The 20,094-nt window shown below is 42.0% G+C and overlaps 2 long non-coding RNA genes across 2 annotated transcripts in view; one reads left to right on the top strand and one right to left on the bottom strand.

Annotated features, from left to right (window-relative positions):
- LOC118986407 (uncharacterized) overlaps positions 1-9,173 on the top strand; it is a 26,058-nt gene extending 16,885 nt beyond the window's left edge. The window contains exons 3-4 of the long non-coding RNA XR_005066374.1: positions 2,573-2,585; positions 9,074-9,173. This is a non-coding gene — a long non-coding RNA (uncharacterized LOC118986407). The remainder of the gene's footprint in view (positions 1-2,572; positions 2,586-9,073) is intronic.
- Positions 230-20,094, bottom strand: LOC118986406 (uncharacterized). Its single transcript, XR_005066373.1, has 3 exons — positions 18,670-20,094; positions 2,684-2,688; positions 230-241 (listed from the first exon to the last, which is right to left on the bottom strand). It is a non-coding gene; the product is annotated as an uncharacterized LOC118986406 (long non-coding RNA).

Below are 20,094 nucleotides of genomic sequence, written 5' to 3'. Positions count from 1 at the left end.
AGGCCCTCACTTTTAGCCTGTGTAGGTCTTTTGTCCTGAGGTGGGTCTCTTGTAGGCAGCTAATGTGTGGGTCATGCTTTCTTATCCATTCAGCTATTCTATGTCTTTTGATTGGAGCATTTAATCAATTTACATTTAAGTTTATTATTGATAGGTACTTATTCATTGTCATTTTTATACCTGTGCTTCTCATTGTCTTTCTCTTTTCCTTCCTTTCCTTAAAGCAGACCTTTTAGTATTTCTTGCAGAGCTGGTTTGGTGGAGGCATATTCTTTTAGAATTCTTTTGTCTTGGAAGCTCTTTATTTGGCCTTGTATTTTGATTGAGAGCCTTGCTGGATAAAGTAGCCTTGGTTGAAGGCCTCTGGCTCTCATTACTTGGAGTATTTATGCCATTCTCTTGTTGCTTGGAGTGCTTCCATTGAGAAGTCAGCAGCTAACATTATTGGGGCTCCCTCGTATGTCACTTCTTTTTTCTCCCTTACTGCCTTTAAAATTCTCTCTTTATCTTAGAATTTTGCCATTTTAATGATGATGTGTCTTGAAGTGGGCCTCTTTGGATTCCTCTTGATTGGGACTGTGATTCCTGGATTTGTGTGAGTTCTTCTCTCATCAAATTAGGAAAATTTTCCATCATTACTTTTTCAAATAGATTTTCTATCCCTTGCTCTTCTTCTCCTTCTGGTATCCCTATTGCTCCGATATTATTATGTTTCATATTGTCTTGCATTTCTGTTAATCCTTCTTCATTGTTTCTATTCCTCTTTTCTTTTTCTTGCTCTTTCTGTGAGTTTTTTTCTACTTTGTCCTCCAACTCGCTGATCCGATCTTCTGCCTCATCAATCCTGCTTTTGATTCCTTCCACTGTGCTCCTCAGTTCAGAAATTGTATTTTTCATTTCCTCATGGCCCTGCTGATAGTTTCTATTTCCTTTCTCATTTTGATATATATTGCAGTGAGTTCATTGTAGCTCCCCCATAGTTTCTGGTAGCTCATTGTGAGCTCTTTGAACTTCCTGATAACCAGTGGTTGGAATTCAATATATGATAGCTGACTTGCCTCTATTTCGTTTAGCATTCTTTCTGAGGTTTTCTCCTTTCCTTTCATTGGGGGGTGGTTTCTTTGTCTTCCCATTGTTTGTGACGCTCTTCTTGTTAGCTTCAGCTTCTTAAATTGATTTGTTTTGGCTTCCTGGGTTTATGGTGTGAACTTCTGTGGTATAGTACCTGTGAGATTCAGTAGTGTAGTCTCCTTGATCTCCCCAGCTCACTGGTCTTGGGCTGTCCTTTACGTTGTCTCTGAGTTTGTCTTTCGGTTTTGGTTGTTTTTGGCTCTTTCTTTTGTGGGTCCTTCTCACCAGCTGGTGAACTGATGGTCCCTCTGTCCACTACCCATTTTAATTTGTTTTGCTCATGAGGGCAGGTTGTGTTGAAGCTAGTTCTTCTGTATGTACATGGCTTTGAGGATTCTCTTTTGCTGTTGTTCAGTTGTTTGCCTTAGGTAGTCTCTCCACTGTTTAGTTGTATTTTCAGATATGTCTTTAATTGAGGTTTTTATGGTTTTCACTCTCTCCTTCACCTTCTTCTCTTATTATCTGTTGGTGGTTCCTTTCTTGTTGGGTTTCCTCTTCCAGTGGATATGCTGGTGCTCACCATTTCCACCTACTTTTTTTTTTTTATCAGTTGGAGGGGAAGGCAAAGTGGTGTATGACAGCAGGAGAGAATTCTATGATATTTACAGTAGTGGCCAGTAGAGACAAGATAGGTGATCATTTGGCTATGTATAGTGATAACTGTAATCTTCAACCCACTAGCCACTTTTAGAAAGGATGGAAAAAAGATAAGGCTGTTTTGGAGGAAGGAACGTTCGTGAGTTGGATCTAAAAAGCAGTAAGGTTCAGGGAGGTCAGATTATGAGGTAAGGTTAGAATAAAGGATGGTAAATAGGTGTAGTGTGAGAAAGAATAGAGTTAACCACTACAGTATTATAGTTCAGGAACCAATGAAGTGGGCTAAGATGGCGGGGGGGGGGGTGTCGTGTAGTATTTACAATAGTATGTAACAGCTATTATTTACAATAATATTAGCACAACAATCATATGGCAGACTCTATGAGATACCAAGATCAGGGAGTATCGGACCTTCAATAGTGTGCTAATGGAGCAAGGGGAAGTAAAGGACAGTAAATTAGCAATACACTATGATTGAGGGGACAAGGGAAACCTGTCAAGTGATACAGTATATCCAGCCAAGGTAAAGAAGACTATACAGAAAGAGGAGGAATACAAAGATACTATTAAAATAAAAGATGTAAGACTAATGACAAAAAAATTTTAAAAATCCAAATATGCAGTAACTTGTAGTTTTTCCGTTATAGCAAAATGAATTTTGTCTCTCTGTCTCTACTGTTGAGATGCCCCCTCTTTGAGTCCAACTATGGTCTTTTTGCCATTCCAAGTCTTTTGTCTCACTTGGTGGGGGAGGAGGGTGAAAAGAAAGAAAGAAAAAAGGCAGCAGAAGGAAGGAAAAAGTGGTAGATTTGGAAAGAAAGGAAGAAGGAATAAAACAAGAAAGAAGAAGAAAGAGGGTATAAGTATTGAAAGATAAAACGATCATAAAGTTAAAAAAAATAAAAAATTATTAAACAAAAAAAACCCCATCTTGTTGGTTTCCAGCTGGTCAAACCTTTTCTTCTGACCACACTAGCTGCAGCAGTCTGAGAGGCAATTGGTGGGGCCTTTCTCCCTTCTCGGTGAACTCAGCTGGTCTCACCAGTACTCTACCAAGATCCAGACCAAGGCACTTCTCCCCAGCGCCCCACTGAGAGCAGATTTTCCCCAGGATTCACAGTCCTGGCCTGGGCTGTGGGTGCGCACTCCCGGCCAGGCTTCCCTTGTCTTGCAGGCTTGGGCACGAACCTTTCCCAGTGCTCTGGGGGATTGCACAGGCGACTCTCAATTCTCCCAAGCCGGCAACCACAGACTGACTCCATGGGTGATCAAAGCTCTCTGGTTTGCTTCCTAATGCCCACTCCTCTCTCTGACACTCCAAGCAAACAGATCTCTCCTGGCATTTTTCAACCTGCACCCGGCCGAGTAGAAAGGGAGCTGATGACTTGGCTCTCTCCCAAGGTCCTTGCTGCCAGCCCTAGTCTCCCACAGATTTTGTGGCAGACTGGGCCCAGGCCCTGGTGTGGCGGAGGTGGCAGCCCTGGACTGTGGCCTCTGCGCTGTTCCCTCGGACCTTATTGACCTGTAGCTGTCTCCTCACCATCTGGTCCTTCAGTGTCCACTACAATTTTTGGACTCCTATTTTCCTATATGCTGGGTCCCTATTGGCTATTTGCTATGTTCCTCTACATGTTGGCCCGGTTTTTCTCCCATGAGTGGAAGGAAGCGGAATCCTTTGTCCTACTCCACCACCATCTTCTCTTCCACACCCCTTTTATTTATAAATGTTTACTCTATTTTTTTCCATTACTATTTATCCCTGTTATAACCTCTTCTACCTCCATTCACCCCCTCCCCCAGGGAATCACCACACTGTTGTCCATGTTTATGAGTAATTTTTCTTTTTGGCTTGAACCCTCCATCCCCTCATTCCCCCACCCCTAAAGAGATGTCAACCTACTCCTTATCTATGGGTCTGTCTCTGTTTTACTTGTTAGTTCACATGGTTCATTAGATTCCACATATAAGTGAAATCATATGGTATTTATCTTCTTTTTTAAAGATTTTACTCAGCCCTGGCTGGTGTAGCTCAGTGGATTGAGCGTGGGACTGCGAATCAGATGATCGCTGTTTGATTCCCAGTCAGGGCACATGCCTGGGTTGCAGGCCAGTTCCCAGCAGGGGATGCATGAGAAGCAACCATACATTGATGTTTCTCTTCCTCTCTTCCCTTCCCCTCTAAAGATAAAGAAATAAATAAATATTTCTTAAAAGATTTTATTTATTTATTTTTAGAGGGGAAGGGAAGGAGAGAGGGAGAGAGAAATATCAGTGTATGGTTGCTTCTTGTGGGTTCCCTCCTGGGAACTGGCCTGCAACCTAGGCATGTGCCCTGACTGGGAATCGAACCACGGTTACTTGGTCTGTAAGCCCACGCTCAATCCACTGAGCTAAACCCGCCAGGGCAAATTATATGGTATTTTCTTTCTCTGACTGGTTTATTTCACATAACATAATGTTCTCCAGGTCCACCCATAATGTTTTAAAGGGTAAAAATCATTTCTCTCTTTTTTTATGGCTGAGTAGTATTCCACACTGGCGATGTACCATAGTTGTTTTATCCATTTATCTACTTATAACACTTGGGCTGCTTCCAAATCTTGGCAATTGTAAACAATATTGTAATGAACATAGAGGTGCCTATACTCTTTCAAATTCACACTTCTTTGGTTTAATTCCAAGAAGGGAATTGCTCAGAAAAGAACAATTTAATTTTTAATTTTTTCATACACCCTTCAACAGTTGCTGTACCAATCTGCATTCCTGCCCACAATGTAAGATGGTCCCCCTTTTCCCACATCCTCACCAGCAACTGTTGTTTGTTGATTTATTGATGATGGCCATTCTGAAAAGGGTGAGGTGATATCTTGTAACAGGGTGCAGCTGGGGTGGTGGCCCAAATAGGGATTAGTAATGTGGTCCAGAACTCGGTGTCCAAGAAATATTTATATATATATAATGTCCTCACCCCCACAAGTCTGAGCTGAGGGATGGGACACATGGAACAGGGCCATTGAGAGTTGTTTTGAATAGCAATACTTTTGCAGATGACCTCTAGGACAGTCATTTCACATATCTATAACTTTTAACTGGTTTCATAAATATGTTGAACAGCTGTGGCCATGCTTTGAGCCAGGGGAATGGGAGTGACTTCAACGCATGATGTAACTGAGAGGCGACTCCCACTGGTTACAAATCCTGCATAAAAACTTAGAGATGATTGGCTCCACACCACAGGGCCACACCTTCCCAGACTTACTATGGCAGCCCAGTAGAGCTGGAAAAATATGGGAATGCTGGCAGCTGTGGCAAATTGTGAGAGGAGTCAGAAACGGTGCAACAGAGGAAGATTGGTGCTGGGATTTAAACACAGGCACGGCAGCCATGTGGAGTCTTTTGGGACCACTTGGCTTGGACAGAGAAGAATCACAGACTTCTATTTCTTTTATTGAGGTACTGTACCCCAGACTGTGCAAAAGGAAAGAAAGGACTGTGCATTTGTGGGTATTCTTAAGGACTTTGGGATATTGATGAAGACATTAAATCATTACTCTTAAGTTTGTATAACACTTTAAATAAATAATCCCTTTCTTTTTCACCAATCTATGGCATTGAGAGATGTCTTTCCCTGGCAGCAGGCAAGGAAAACCTAGTACAAAGTCAGGGGGACCTCTAGAGCACAAGGGTGAGTCCATTTGGCAATAGTATATTGTTCATCCCACCCAGGTCTGTTCTGTACAATCTCATTGTGTTTTTTGTATTTCTCTGATGATTAATAACAATGAGCATCTTTTCATATGTTTATTGAACATCTGTATGATCTTTTTGGATGAGTGCCTATACAGACCATACAACCCAAGCTTCCAGCACAGGAACAGAAAGCCTCAAAACCACTGGCTGTAAAAATCTGTGGGGGCTGTGGAAGCAGGAAAAAATCCCAGACTCACAGGAGAGTTCATTGCAAAGGCCCACCGCATTCTAGAAAGTACACAAACCCATCACCGGGAATTAGCAACAGAAGGGCCCAATGTGCTTTTACGTAGCAGGATAAGTGACTGAAAGACAGCAGAGAACAGAGAAAGCAGCATGGTTCCCTATCTGACCCCTGCCCCCCAGACAGCACCACAAAGCAGCAAGATGGGTTGCCCTGCTTTGGTGAATACTTAAGTCTCCACCCCTTACAACAAAACAGTTGTGCCAACATGAAGTAATATGACCCAAATGAAAGAAAAGATCAGAGTTCCAAAAATAGAAATAAACAATGAACAGATAGCCAACCTATTGTTACAGAAAAATGAAGCGACCAGACATCGAAGGTTCAGGAGCACGATCTTTACTTACGTGCATGGGCCCAGAGGAGGGTGATCTCCAAATTCTGAGCCCTGAACAAAGGGTTCTTGGGGTTTATATAGCCTGCAGGACCTTCCTGTCTATGTAGCAAGTGAGTCACAGAAGCGGAATGCGGAAGTTAGTTCTATTTCCTTATTTGGGAATATCTGAGGTGCTGTGGCTCTCTTTGCGCGGCAGAAGCAGGTTACAGAAGCAGAATGCGGAAGTTAGACTCTCCCACGGGGCATTCTTAGGCTAGCGGAAAAGGGGCTTTTCTCTATCCCTATCAGATGCACAGTTCAAAACACAGGTAATCAGGATGCTTACAGAAATGGTTAAGTGGTTGCAAAATGGAAGAAAAAGTAAAGGCTATGCAAAGTGAAATAAAGAAAAATTTACAGGGAACCAAAAGTGAAGAGAAGGGAACGGGGACTCAAATCAACAATTTGGAGCATTAGGAAGAAATAAACATTCAATCGGAACAGAATAAAGAAACAAGAATTTAAAAAATGAAGAGAGGTTTAGGAACTTTCACGACAATAAATGTTCTAACATCAAAATCATAGGGGTGCCAGAATGAGAAGAGGAAGACCAACAAGTGGAAAATTTATTTGAGCAAGTAATAAAGGAACATTTTCCCAATCAGGTGAAGGAAATAGACTTCCAGGAAGCCCAGGAAGCTCAAAGAGTCCCAACAAAGTTAGACCCAAGGAAGCACACACCAAGGCATGTCATAATGGCAATACCCAACATTAAAGATAAGGAGAGAATCTTAAGAGTAGCAAAAACAAATAAGAGAGTTACTTACAAAGGAGTTCCCATAAGACTGTCAGCTGATTTCTCAAAAGAAACCTAAAGATAAGAAGAGGCTGGAAAGAAGTATTCAAAGTCATGAAAAGCAAGGACCTACATCTGAGATTACTTTATCCAGCAAAGTTATCATTTAGAATGGAGGATCAGATAAAGTACTTCCCAGATAAGGTCAAGTTAAAGGAGTTAATCATTCCCAAGCCCTTATTATATGAAATGTTAAAGGGACTTACCTAAAAAGAAGAAAATAATCAGTAAAACATAATATGGGACCTCCAGCCAATACAGAGGTATGGGTAGACACACTGTGCCTCCTAACAAAAACCAAAAGAAGGACAACAACAATTTTAAAACAAAAAACAACCAGAAGTGAAAGAAAATTAAACTGTATGGAAGTCCGACAACCAAGGAGTTAAAGAAGAAACATTCATCCAGACTGGTAGGAGGGGTGGCGAAAGGCAGCCAGGCAGGGAATACACACAGTAAGGTGGTGGCTGGAGAACCACAGTGGGCAAGGTTGCAGCTGGCAGGCATGGTGGTGGCTGGTGGACTCGGCAAGGTGGCAGATTGTGGACTGAGTGGTCCGACATTCATCTGCAGATAAACCAGGAGGAACCAGTGAGGAGGAAGACAGACTGCACAACCCAGAGTTTCAACATGGGGAAATAAAGCCTCAAACCTCTGATTGAAAATACCTGTTGGGGTGCAGGGGGCAGGGGGAAAAACTCCCAGCCTCACAGGAGCGTTCATTGGAGAGATGCACAGGGTCCTAGAATATACACAAAACCACCCACACAGAAATCAGCATCAGAAGGGCCCAATTTGATTGTGGGTAGCAGGGGAAGTGACTGAAAAGCAGCAGAGAGTGAAGCAAGCACCACTATTCCCTCTTGAACCCCTCCATCACATACAGCATCACAACACAGCGACATGAGTTGCCCTGCTCTGGTGAACACCTAAGGCTCTGCCCCTTACTAGGTAACAGGAGTGCCAAGAGGAAAAAATGGCCCAAACAAAAGAACAGATCAAAGCTCCAGAAAAAATATAAACTAAGAGATAAACAAATAGCCAACCTATCAGAGGCATGGTTCAAAACACTGGTAATCAAGATGCTCACAGAATTGGTTGAATATGGTCACAAATTAGATGAAAAAATATAGGCCACGGTAAGTGAGATAAAGGAAAATGTACAGGGAACCAACAGTGATGGGAAGGAAATCAGGGCTCAAATCAATGGTGTAGACCAGGAAAAAAAAAGAAACATCCAGTCAGAAAAGAATGAAGAAACAACAATTCAAAACAAATTACGAGAGGCTTAAGAATCTCTGGGACATCTTTAAATGTGCCAACATCTGAATTATAGCAATGTCAGAAGAAGAGGAAGAGCAACAAGTGGAAAAGTTATTTGAACTTATAATAACAAGGAACTTCCCCAATCTAGAAAAGAAAATAGACTTCCAGGAAGTCCAGGAAGCTCAGAGAGTCCCAAAGAAGTTGGGCCCAAGGAGGACTACACCAAGGCACATCATGATTAAGTTACCCAAGATTAAAGATAAGAAGAGAATATTTTTTAAAAATATTTTATTTATTTATCTTTAGAGGGGGAGGGAAGAAGAGAAATATCAATGTATGGTTGCCTCTCGTGAGTCCCCTGCTGGGAACTGGCCTGCAACCCAGGCATGTGCCCTGACTGGGAATCGAACCACAATCGTGTGGTTTGCAGGCCCGAGCTCAATCCACTGAGCTACACCAGCCAGGGCAGAAGAGAATCTTAAAAGCAGCAAGAGAAAAGGAGACAGTTACCTACAAAGGAGTTCCCATCAGACTGTCAGCTGATTTCTCAAAAGAGACCTTGCCAGCAAGAAAGGGCTGGAAAGAAGTATTCCAAGTCATGAAAGGACAGGACCTACATCCAAGATTGGTCTATCCAGCAAAGCTTTCATTTAGAATGGAAGGGCAGATAAAGTGCTTCCCAGATAAAGTTGAGTTAAAGGAGTTCATCATTACCAAGCCCTTATTATATGAAATGTTAAAAGAACTTCCCTAAGAAAAACACAATGATCAAAAATATGAACAATAAAATGGCAACAAACAGTTATTAACATCCGAACTTAAAACAAAAACAAACTAAACAAAGAGCTAAAACAGAAACAGAATCACAAAATAGAGATAACATGGAGGGTTAGAATCAGGGGAGTGGGTGGAGGGAAAGGTACAGAGAATAAATAGCATACATGGTAGATAGAAGACAGACAGGGTGAGGACAAGAATAGTATAAGGAATAGTATAGTATAGAATAGTATAGTATAGAATAGTATAAGGAAATGTAGAAGGCAAGGTACTTACATATATGACACTGAACTAAATGAACTATATAAATGACCTAAAGGGGGGAGACATGCAGGTGGGAGACACTGCACAGGGCAGAGGGGAATAAAGGGGGAAATGGAACAACTATAATAGCATAATCAATAATATATATTTTAAAAAATTTATATAGAATGATAAATAACCCCAAAGAGCCACAGCAATTTTGAGAAAGAAGAACAAAGTAGGAGAGGTCATAATACCTGATATCAAACTATATTACAAGACCACTGTAATAAAAAAAAAAAACACCTGATACTTGCATAAGAACAGACACATAGACCAATGGGACAGAACAGAGTGCCCAGAAATAAACCTATATCTCTATGGTCAATTAATATTTAAAAAAAGAGGGCAGTAGCATAACATGAAGTAAAAATAGCCTCTTCAACAAATGGTATTGGGAGATCTGTACAGCTAACATGCACAAAAATGAAACTCAAGCAACAGTTACCCCATATGCAAAAATAAACTCAAGATGGATAAAAGACTTATATATAAGTCACGAAACCATAAAGGTCTTAAAGGAAAACATAGGCAGGAAAATCTCAGATATCCCACACAGCAATATTTTCACTGATATGTCCCCTGGAGCAAGGGACATAAAGGATAAACAAATGGGACTACATCCAAATAAAAAGCTTCTGCATGGGTAAAGAAAACATTAGCAAAATGAAAAAGAAATCAACCATATGTCAAAATATATTTGCCAATGACACCTCAGACAAGGGTTTGATCTCCAAAATATACAAAGACCCCACATGACTCCACTCCAGGAAGACAGAGAATACAATTAAAAACTATGCAAAGGACCTGAACAGACACTTCTCCAAGGAGGACATACAGAGCCCAAAGACATATGAAAGGATGTTATCTTCACTAGCCTTCAGAGAGATGCAAATTAAAACCACAATGAGATTCCCCTTCATGGTGGCCAGAGTGGCTATCATAAACAAATCAACAAACAAGAAGTGCTGGTGAGGTTGTAGAGAAAAGGGAACCCTATTACCCTTTGATGGTGGGAATGCAGACTGGTGTATCAAGTGTGGAAAAGTGTGGGATTTCCTTAAAAATCTAAAAATGGAATTCTCTTTTGACCCTGCAATTCCACTGCTGAAATTATATGCTAAGAATCCCTAAACACGAATTTAAAAGAGCCTATGCACCAAGTCTTCCAGCCAAGATGGAGACGTAGGTAGACACATTGTGCCTCCTCGCACAACCAAAAGAAAGACAACAACACATTTAATAACAAAAAACAACCATAGCTGCCAAAAAATTGAACTAAACAGAAGTCCGACAACCAAGGAGTTGAACAAGATGCATTCATCCAGACGGGTAGAAGGAGCAGAGTCCGGCAGCCGGGACAGAGAGGGCCTGAGTCAAAGCTACAACTGGTGAACTCAGTGAAGCAGAAGATTGTGGAGCTAGACTCAGCGCGCAAAGCAGCTGGCGAACCAGGCAGCCCCACATTCACATGCAGATAAACCAGGGGAAACTGGGGAGCAGGTTGTACTGCATAACCCAGGGCCCCAACTCAGAGAAATAAAGCCTCAAATCACTGATTGAAAACACCTGTGAGAGCTCAGGCGGCAGCAGGAGAAACTCTCAGTCTCACAGGAGGGTTCATTGAAGAGACCCACAGAGTCCTAGAATGTACACAAAACCACCCTCATGGGAATCAGCACCAGAAGGGCCCAATTTGATTGTGGAAAGGGGCGGGGGGGAAGTGAGTGAACTCCAGCAGAGAGCAAAGCAAGCACCATTGTTCCCTCTCAGACCCCTGCCCCACATACAGCGTTACAACCCAGCAACTGGCTTGCCTCGCCCTGGTGAACACCTAAGGCTCTGTCCCTTACTATGTGACAGGCACACCAAGACAAAAAAAAAAAGGCCCAAATGAAAGAACAGATCAAAGCTCCAGAAAAAATACAACTAAGCGACGAAGAGATAGCCAGCCTATCAGATGCACAGTTCAAAGCACTGGTGATCAGGATACTCACAGAATTGGTTGAATTTGGTCACAAATTAGAGGAAAGAATGAAGGCTACACTAAGTGAAACAAAGGAAAATGTACAGGGAACCAATAGTGATGGGAGAGAAACTGGGACTCTAATCAACAGTGTGGGCCACACAAAAAAGAAATAAACATTCAATCAGAAAAGAATGAAGAAATAAGAATTCAAAAAATGAAGAGAGGCTTGGGAACCTCCAGGACATCTTCAAATGTTCCACCATGCAAATTATAGGGGTATCGGAAGGAGAAGAAGAACAACAAGTGGAAAAGTTGTAATAATAATAATGAAGAACTATAATATGAACTAATAATGAATGAGCAAATAATAATGAAGAACTTCCCCAATCTGGCAAAGGAAACAGACTTCCAGGAAGTCCAGGAAGCTCAGACAGTCCCAAAGAAGTTGAACCCAAGGAGGAACACACCAAGGCACATCATAATTACATTAGCCAAGATTAAACATAAGAGAATTTTATTATTTTTTTAAATAATTTTTTATTTAATTCTTGTTCAAGTACAGCTTTCTGTCTTATATTCCCAACCCTGCCCACCCCCCGCCCCATGCTCCCCGCCTCCCTCCCATTTCCGCCCCCCACCCTTAGTTATTGTTAAAGATAAGAAGAGAATTTTAAAAGCAGCAAGACAAAAGGAGAGAGTTATCTATAACTGAGTGCCCACAGGCTGTCAGCTGATTTCTCAAAAGAGATCTTACAGGCAAAAAGGGGCTGGAAAGAAGTATTCCAAGTCATGAAATCCAAAGACCTGGATAGAGCCAAGATTGCTCTATCCAGCAAAGCTTTCATTTAGAATGGAAGGGCAGATAAAGTGCTTCTCAGATAAGGTCCAGTTAAAGGAGTTCATCATTACCAAACCCTTATTACATGAAGTGTTAAAGGGACTTACCTTAGAAAAAGAAGATAAAAAACATGTACAGTAAAATGACAACAAACTCACAGTTATTAACAACCACACCTAAAACATAAACAAAAACAAACTAAACAAACAACTAGAACAGAACAGAACCACAGAAATGGAGACCACATGGAGGGTTATCAACAGGAGAGTGAGAGGGGCAGGGATATAGTACAGAGAATAAGTAGCATAGGTGGTAGGTAGAAAACAGACAGGTGGAGGGTAAGAATAGTATGGGAAATGTAGAAGCCAAAGAACTTATATGTATGACACATGGACATGAACTAAAGAGGGGGAATGTGGGTAGGAGGGGGTGTGCAGGGTGCAGGGGAGTAAAGGGGGTAAAATGGGACAACTGTAATAGCATAATTCGTAAAATATATATATTTAAGCAAAAAAGAACCTATGTATCCCAATGGTCATAGCAGCACAATTTACAATAGCCAAGTGCTGGAAACAGCTTAAGCTCCCATCAGTAAATGAGTGGATCAAAAAACTATGGTATATTTACACTATGGAACACTACACAGCAGAAAGGAAAAAGAAACTCCTACCCTTCGTGACAGCATGGATGCAACTAGAGAGCATTATGCTAAGTGAAATAAGCCAGGCAGTGAAAGAAAAAATACCATATGATTTCACCTAGAACTGGAACCTAATCAACAAAACAAGCAAGCAAAATATAACCAGCAATGTGGAAATAAAGAACAAACTGACAGTAACCAGAGGGGAAAGGGTAGGAAGATAGGAGGGGGAAGAATTTGAAGAACTGTCAAGGAACATGTATAAAGAATCCATGGATAAAGACAATGAGGGGTAAAGATTGAATGTGGGAGGTGGGTTGTGAGTAAGGCGAAGGAGAGTAATATGGGGAAAATGGAGACAACTGTAATTAAACAATTAAAAATATTTTTTAAACTTTTTAAAAATTGTTCACAATTGTTCATAGTATTTAAATTTTATGCCTCCTATTCATTCACGATCTTAGTAATTTGCACCTTGCTTCTTACTATCCTTGGTCATTCTAAGTGAAAATTTGTCAATACTATTGATTTTTTTCGAAGACTTACTTTTAGTCTCACTGATTTTCTCTATTGGTTTTCTAATCTATTTATTTCTGCTCTAATCTTTGTTCTTTCTTCTGTTTGCTTTGGGTTTAGCCTCTTTGTTTTCTAATTTCTTAGGGTGAAAGCATAGGTTATTGATTTGATATCTTTCTTCTTTTTAAATATAGGTGATTATATCTACCAATTTGCTTGGAAGCACTGCTTTAGCTGCATCCCCTAAGTTTTAGTATATTGTTTTTATTTTCATTCAGGTATGCTCTAACTTCCCTTGTGATTTCTCAAGTCAGAAGTTATTTAGGAGCATGTTTTTTCATTTCCATATATGTGTAAATTTCCCAAATCTTCATCTGTTATTGACTTCTAATTTCATTCCATGTAATCAGACAACATATTTTGTATAATTTCAATCTTTTTAAACTTACCGAGGCTTGTTTTATAACCAAATATAAAATTTAAACATATGCATATAAGGAAAAAAACACAAACAAGGTAAAAAAGACAATTTCCCCCCAAGTTAGGGGGGAAATTGCAACTTATATCACAGACAGAGTGTTAATATGATAGAATAGGCATGCTCTTACATTCCTGGAGGGAATGCAAAATGATACGATCCATGCAAAGGGGAATTTACCAATACCAAGAAAAATTACATCTGCACTTTTTCTCTTAGCCAACTCTCTGGCTTTAAAAAATTTTTATGCCAAAGAGACAATAGCAAATGTGCAAAATGATGTCTATACAACACAATTCATTGCAGCATTATTGCCAAGGAAGCAATCCAAATGTTCATTTACAGAAAACTGGCTAAGCCCCCAAGTGAAAGCTCTGGAGCAGTGCAGTGAAGGCTTCGCTTTGACCATTAAGAGTGTTTATGGAAGAGGGACAGGCCCACACCTCTCCTGCCTTCTACCACACCCTCAGGTCACACTGTCATGGACTATCCTGATACCCTTTCATAGTCTCCATGAATCCATAAATACTGATGGTGTGGACAGAACCTGCAAGAAGGTGTCCCACCTCCATTTTCCCATCCTCCCAGGGGAAACCCACCCTGTACCTTCCTATTGCAGAATTTGGGCAAGGCAGAGGTGATGAGGTGTCAGCCCTGGAAAGGGCAGAAACAGGGTCAGACACATGCACACAGGAAGACAGACTGACTTTTAGAAAAACACCTGAGGGTCTCTAGAGAGTATGAGATCAGAGATTAAAGCCAGAGATTGTATTTTGCCAACTTCTGGGGAATATCTGTGCAAAGCAGTTCAGAGGCTTGGTTGTTTTAAATGAATGTCTTGTCAAAAAACCTTAGTCAAGATTTAGGCTCTTTTTTTATTTTAAGATTCTTGGCAGGAGTTTCTTTACAAAACGTTACTATGCTGGCAGAAGCCACAGAATGTCTCAGATTTCCCTGGATCTCACATAAAAAGTCATTTCTCCTTTTCTTCTCTTTAAACAAGTAATTTATACTCTGATGATGTTCTGAAATGTGCATTCCCCACTTAAATATTCTTCTGTGTTGGCACATGATAATACAGCACATCCTTTTTGATGGTAGCACTGTGTTCTCACTGAATGACACCTAGGGCATTTTTAGTTCTTTTTATTCTTTGTGCTGCACTGAACATCCCTGTGTGTACATTTCTGCACACCTAGGAACTACATCTCCTGGTTAAATTCTACTATACATCTCCATGGCACATTCTGGACATACCGCTGACCCCTGTGGACACACCAGTACATGCAGGGTGGTCCCTGAGACATGCCAGCTACCAACCCTCAAAAAGGCTATTCTCCCAAGTTATTTCTGGCAGAGGTCACCACTACTGCCACTGCCCAAGAAGTAATCTAAAGCAGGGACACACAGCTATGCCTGACTACAAAACTAGCTCCTCATGCCACTGCAATGACGAGGGCTAGGGGTTGGGGTTTAAGATATGGGGGGACTGGGAATGTGAGCCAGGTGGACACCAGCCAGCTGGGAACTGGGGCCTGGCCTTACCACTGTCCTCAGCTGCCTGCACTCCTGCATGGGCACCCTGACAGGCAGCTGGTTTTCTATTCCAAGTCTCCCCTAGGTCAATAGGGAGCTGTAGTGGAGGATACATAGAGAAGAAAGGAAAAGGGGAAGGAGGAGAGTAAATCCAGACAACAAAATAAAAGGTACAGTGGGGCAGGTGAAAAGGAGGGAAAAGTTGAGTGTTGACATTGAGAAGCTCCCAGAACGGTCTCTAAAATTTTGTTACTAACTTTATGGAGAAAGTCTTGCTGTGCTTCATTTCAGAGCCTTCTGTTTGCTAATTGAGGTAAGCCTCCCATTCATCAGTTTGATTTTAGAGCTGGCTTTTCCTATTGTGTGCAAAAAATAGTAATTTAAGTGTCAAAGAACTCCACTTCAGCCATCTTCACTTACAGTAAAACCTTACCATTTCTGTAAGTACTTGCAAGTAAAGACTCCCTATGAATTGTACATTGCAGGAGCATTTATGGGGGTTGGAAGCTTGTTGGCCTTGGAAGCATCTTTTGAGATCGGCAGAGTCTGAACATATTTCTAAGTGTATTGTATACTAGATTGAAGTTTGCTGTTTACTGGTTGAGGTCCGAGGTTGTCACGACCAGTTGCTCCAACCCTCTTACATGACTCAGTTTCTCTCCCCAGCTGCCTGATACACCATGAGGATGCAGAGCACTAGACAATCAGCCATTATGTATGCATTCCCAGGTGAGTTAATTATTTGATTACAGTTGTGCTGGAATTCCTTATGGGGTCCTGTTAGTCCTCAGGGATAACCTTGGAAACCTCCATATAGATTCTTAGTCACCCAGAATACCCAAAATTCGAGCTGGAGGGAGTAAATGTCCCTAATCTTTAGAGCTGAACAAGTTCAGACTCTCATTTATGTAGCAAAGGGTTTGGTTCAGACTCTCGGTAGGCAATTCCCATCAAGAAGCCAAAACAAAAAACAGCCACCCCAATTTTTTTATTTGCATTTGTATAGTTAATTAAATAACTTGAATTCAATGGGTACAATTGGAAACAGCTTTCTAGTTTTTTTTTAAATTGTCATTCTGTTACAGTTGCCCCAATCTTCCCCCTTTTCCCTCCTCTACCCATCCCACCCCCAGCACCCACCATCAATTCCCACACTGCTGCCCATGTCCATGGGTCATTCATACATGTTCTTTGACTAGTCCCTTCCTCTTCTTTCCACCTTCATCCCTCTCCCCCCTCCCTTCCGGTCACTGTCAGTCTGTTCCATGTTTCCATGCCTCTGGTTCTATTTTCCTCATTAGTTATTTTTGTTCATTAGGTTCCTCTTGTACATGAGATCATATCATATTTGTCTTTCACTGACTGGCTTATTTCACTTAGCATAATATTTTTCCTGTCCCTGGATTATCTCATTTGATCCTTGGCCTCAGCTGGGTTATCTCAATGCTTATCTTTGCAGAGGTGTCCAGCCCATAGCTTGTGCAGGCCACACTCGGCCCAGGATGGCTATGAATGTGGCCCAACACAAAATCGTAAATTCACTTAATACTTTTTTTTGGCTTATCAGTTTTTGTTAGTGTTTGCGTGTTCAATGTGTGGCCCAAGATAACTCTTCCAGTGAGGCCAGAGATGCCAAAAGGTTGGACACCCCTGCTAGTGCCACCTTGAGGATTTGCTTTTAAGTACAGCTCCAAGAAAGTCAGGGCCTAATCAGGTAGATTCAGAATTCCCAGAAAAACTCACTCAAGTTCACTTGATGCAAAGTAAAGAACCTGGGGGCACAAAAGGCCCCTGTTGGGACCTAGCACCCAGTCCAGGTCCACAGGGTGGTCCTGGGTGGCCCTCATTGGAACCCTGCTCAGTGTGCAAAGTAAATATTGATATAAGAAATGTCCAGTAGATTGAGCACGGGCCTGCGAATCAAAGGATCCCAGTTCGATTCCCAATCAGAGCACCAGTTCCCACCAAGGGACACACAAGAGGAAACCATACACTAATATTTCTCTCCCTCTCTCCTTCCCTTCCCCTCTAAAGATAAATAAATTTAATTTTAAAAAAAGAAAAAAGAAATATCCAAACCAATAGAGAGTTTTTATGAGTTTATTTGAGCCAAATTGGCAATCACTGGAAAGCAAAATCTCAACAGATTGAGAAAATATTCTGGAGAATGGCAGTTTTGCAGCTTACTTTATATGTTACAATAAAAGGAGAGTTAGTTACATTGGGTAAATTAAGAGGGCAGGAGAAAGCAAAGCAGAAAAATCTCTGTGATTGGAGAAAAAGTAAAATGACGAGACACAAACTTCTCTTGGGTGACAGTTAATAATTAACATTTACAGCACACAAAGATGGTATGCAGGGGACAAGATAACAATGAGGGGTTCTGTGCTCTCCAGCTCTGGTGCCTACATTGTACCCTGAGGAAACTAGAAAAGAAAAGATTACCCTGACATTTCAAAGGTATGTTATCTTAGATGCAAAAAGACAATAGACATGCTCACTTAAGGTAAACACTGACCTTTATCAAAGAAGCTGCAGGCCTAAGAAATAACTACCTGCCACAGTTTACTTTCAGTTAGGAATTTTTTTTATGTTCAGACCATCCTATGTGGTTACTTTCAGTCTCTGAATTTGTAAGGTCCACCATGCAGGCCTCCCCTGAGCTTGTCAGGTTTAGTATGTGGCCCTGTTTTTGGCCACATAAGGCTGCCACTGATATTCCTGTGCATAGAAGTTTTATTGTTTTTATAATTCATTCCTTGGATAGATTCCCCACAAGGAGTGCCATTTTAAGAAAGATCCACTTAGAATCATGTTCTTGTTGTCAAATCTAAACCTAAGTACATGGTCATCATTGCTACAGCCACAATCTCACCCACAAAACCCAAGGTTCCCTCATAAGATTTCAAGGGTTTAAGGCATTATTCCCCAGCCTCATGTCCAGAGTTCAGATCTTATCTCTACCACTGGCATTATGAGGCAAGGTGCTTAAACTCTCTTGTGAAGTAGTATAGAAACTTCTCAATAAATATCAGACTCTATCATCTCAGATTGGCTGGTACCATTTCACAGAAGTTTGAAGATCCTATATGTGGAAATTGGGCAGCCTTTACCCTACTGTCTGCTAACCCCTGATGATGTGCCATATTTGGGTCAATATATGAATCTACATGTTTTCTGGGAAAAGGGGGGTTGTATACAGCTTGAAGTGGTCAGGTATCCAGAAAAAAACAAAAACCCCTATCACAGATGACAATTCAAATGTTGTCAGATAGGGTTGGTTTTTTGAATGAAAGAAGACTGTGTGTTAGGTTGACCCAGGGAATTCCACGGACTGTTGCCATGGGCCCTGTCTCTATCTTGGTCAAAAAGCAAAACACCAGACCTTTGTCCTTGAGGTCCCCAAGTCTGCATTTATACAAAAGTAAAAAAATACTTCCACTGAGGTAAACAGGCAAGATCTTTTAGGATTTCTTTAGGAAAAACCTAAAAAATTCTGAAATGTTAAGGCCTGCCCTTAGACCACCCTGGTGGGATGGGCAGGCTGTGTAGACCAGTGTTCCACAAATTGTAACATGCATACAAACCCATGGAGATCCTACTAAAATTCAGATTCTGACTCAGGAATCCTAAGGTAGATGCTGAAATTCTATTTTTTCCACAAGCTCCTAGATGCCAGCTACTGGCCTCTGAACCTCACTTTAAACAGAAAGCTAGAGCATGCTGGCCCCACTCAACAAGCTCCCAGGAGCTAATCTGTGGGCCTCTTGAAACTTCCTCTCCTGATATCCTCTCCCAAGTCCCTGCTTCCTGATGTCCACTCATATCCTGAGTCCCCTCAGCCCAGCACACAGACCCTCCAGCTCACCGGTAGATACCAGTATCACTGTGATGAAGAAGAGCAGCTTTGAATTTGACATGGAAGGGAAACCTCCATATTTGCAGCTTCTTGTTCCCTGGGCTCCATGTACTGAGATGATGGTTGCATTGGAACATGAGGTTTGGAATCACATCAGGGGAGAGTCCCAAAACACACAGCCCAGGTGTGGGAGGGCTGGGACTAGTTCCCAGCTCTGTCTGGGAGCTGAGCTCGGTGGGCAGAGCCATCCTTACTGTGCCCCCTGGCAACCTGTGTGAAAGTCACGTGTCCAGGAAGCACCAGTTGGATCCAAACCCACCATCCAAGCTGAGTCTTTTCTTTTCAGTGGGGAGAAATGACACTGTAACCTCTAGGACAGTGGCAGGGGGCCTCCCCATTCTCAGAGGGGTCCTGGGAATGTCTGGGAGTATTAGAACCAGGAAGTTGTCCTTTGGATCGGGGTCCTATCTGGGGCTGTTTGTGAACAGGAAGTCCTGGAGCTTGAAGAAACCCATTACACAACAGGGAGTTTGGTCGGGGATGCTCTGCCTGCCTGGAAGCAGCACAGTCTGGAAATGGCAGAGTGGTATGTGGCTATGGGTGGCAAGTGTCAGGGGGAATGCATTCAGGCCATGGGTGGTTCTGGGGGACCCTCTTGAAGGAGACTGAGAGCAGCAGGGAGCTGTCCAGAGGTCTGAGCAAGTGGGTGACCTGGTTAGTTGTGACGTACAGTCAGGTGTGGAGATTGGAGGCATGAGTCAGGTCAGGCAGAGGCTTGGTGGAGTGGGGAGGAGCTGCATGGAGGTGACAGGAGACCTGTGAGGATGAGGAGAGGGGACATAACTGGGTAGGGATACCCTGTGTCCTGGCTTCTCTGAAGGAAGTTCTGATGATCCCCAACCCCTAGCCAAGCTCCTGGGCAAATGTGAGCAGGGTGCTGAGAGGGGTTGAGATTGGAGCTCTGGGAGTGGAGCCCTGGTGGCAGAACAGATCAGAGCTCTGGGACCCAGCACCCAGG

Source organism: Sturnira hondurensis, unplaced genomic scaffold, assembly GCF_014824575.4.
Source record: "Sturnira hondurensis isolate 20B ecotype Veracruz unplaced genomic scaffold, ASM1482457v3 Scaffold0004271, whole genome shotgun sequence".
Classification (NCBI taxonomy): Eukaryota; Metazoa; Chordata; class Mammalia; order Chiroptera; family Phyllostomidae; genus Sturnira; species Sturnira hondurensis.
This window is presented reverse-complemented; position numbering and strand designations above follow the sequence as displayed.